Here is a 2,124-nt window from a genome sequence, read left to right as displayed (position 1 = left end):
AATTTTTGAGGCAATAAGTAAAGTCCAAGCTGGATGGATTTGGATGCCTCACCCTTTAAACTGTTGCTGGCTTATATATAAAATATGGGGCTCAGGCATAAGGGTGGATGTCTCTCACTGGGATAAGTCTAAAGTGACAACAGTTGTGTAAAGCTGCTTCTTTAAACAGGAAATGTAAAGCTCTCTTCCACTTCCTATATCTTTTCCTATGTATCCATTTGAATCTATCTGTAGGGAGAATAAATAATTCTAGGTTAGATGGAGAAATCAGATTCCTCATGTTAATGTATGGTTAATATAAATGATTTATTAAAACAGAAGTGAAATAAGTTGACAGTAAATAAGTATAATCATAGAATATAAACTGCCCTGATCGAGTTGTTTCTGAAACCTCTCTAAAGCATTCCATAGTTTATCAGTTTTACTAATATAACATATTTTACCTTGTGCTTTAAAATTACAGTATACCAAGCAAGGAAGAAATATTTTACTTCTGAATATGATTGTCTGCTATACAGGTGTTGCTACGGTTTTAAGTCTCTAGGTTCAGGTGCTAATTGCTGTTTCCCACCAGCCAGATTCCTAATCAGGAGCTTAGTCTGTTATGGAAACAGATGGTTTGAATTTGTCAGATCTTACCATAAAAGAAAGATGTCTTGGCCTGAGTTAATCCCACCCCTATTAGCAGAACGAACACAATCTACTAGGTTTTTCCAGTGTGAAGTTTGGGACATATCTCAAGTGGGACTGTGGTGTAATTTTTATTTGAACTTCTGAATACAGATCACTGATCATTTCAGTTAACTCTGTTGCTTATGTAAGCAGGTAAACCTAGCAGTCAAATCTACAACCAGATGCTTCTGTTAAGCGAAGACCTTTGCAATAGATTAGACAATCAATCTGATGGATTTTTTTCCACCCTGTCTGTCCACATATTTGATTACCATTTACAACTCAGCGGCTTCAGCCATGCTAAAAGGCCCTTTGAGCTAAGGGAATGCTCTCATACATGTCTGGAACCCCTCCCCACAATATTTCTTGTCTGCTTTCCTTTGTTTTGTTTTCTTCTAGTTATGGTCTAGCATCCCAGGAGAACTCAGCCAGCTTGTGTACTGACCAACCTTCAAAAGCTGATGAGTGGCACAACCCTGCTAAACAGCTTAGGGAGCAGAGAAGAACAATTCATATGGGAAGCTCAACCCTGTAGCTTGGCGCAAACTGTCCTTTAAACCCTTCATTAGTGTTGTCATGTGCTTATTTTGTCTGTCTTTGCAGGGTAATGCTATCTATAACTCGCTCCCAGATATCATCAGTCGGCTGTCAGATCCAGACTGTGGTGTAGCTGAAGAGTCATTCTGCACCATTATGAGGTACATTTTGACAAAGGGCTTTGGTCTCTCTCTAGATAAGTGCATGTGCACACACACCTGCTTGTACAACATGCATGCTAGATCTGGAGGAAAAAACAGCAGTGGCATATATTCCAGTCACTGTTAGTTCAAGTTTTTTTTTTTACATTTAGATTTTGAAATGGGAACTGCAACAGATAGGATTACCTGTAGCCAGCAAATTGGGGGAGGGGCAAGAGCAGCTGTAGTCAGAATCCCTCAGCAATCAAGTGGTCTGCCACTTGCTAAATCCCATGAGTTTTTGTTCCAATCCTACCCACATTGCTATAGGCAGTCTTTTCTGCTGCTGTGCTGTTATAAGAGGGTACAAATGGGCATACATTTGAAAATCTGATTTGCAGAGCAGATTTATGCAGATGTGTGCCCCCCAGGGAGGTAGGGAACAGAGTACTGAAGGATACGAAGGGACTGTAGGAGTGTGTAAACATTTTGGGGAAACGCTTCAAAATGAAATACTTAAACATGTTCCTGTTTTATGAGGATCTCTTTTGAAATATTTCTTTGGTCATTTTTGGAGCACTTCTTCAGCTTTGCAGATCCTGTACCCTTACTGTTTATGGAGTGCTTCAAATACTGCATTTATCCATGGCCAGAGACTCCAAAAATTTCAGTTCACATTTCTAATTATTTAGGCATCTGTATTCCAATCATGTTCCATCATTTACTTTTTGAAGAGGATTTCCCAAAATATTCAGAATAACCAAAGTGACCAAAA

At 39.1% G+C, this 2,124-nt stretch overlaps 1 long non-coding RNA gene across 1 annotated transcript in view; it reads left to right on the top strand.

Annotated features, from left to right (window-relative positions):
- Positions 1-748: 748 nt before the first annotated feature.
- LOC109315714 overlaps positions 749-2,124 on the top strand; it is an 18,990-nt gene continuing 17,614 nt past the window's right edge. The window contains exons 1-2 of the long non-coding RNA XR_002102589.1: positions 749-1,370; positions 2,042-2,047. This is a non-coding gene — a long non-coding RNA (uncharacterized LOC109315714). The remainder of the gene's footprint in view (positions 1,371-2,041; positions 2,048-2,124) is intronic.

This window comes from Crocodylus porosus, unplaced genomic scaffold (genome assembly GCF_001723895.1).
Source record: "Crocodylus porosus isolate Cpor-Errol unplaced genomic scaffold, CroPor_comp1, whole genome shotgun sequence".
NCBI lineage: Eukaryota > Metazoa > Chordata > Crocodylia > Crocodylidae > Crocodylus > Crocodylus porosus.
Note: the sequence above shows the minus strand (reverse complement) of the source record. Positions and strands in the feature narration are given on the sequence as shown.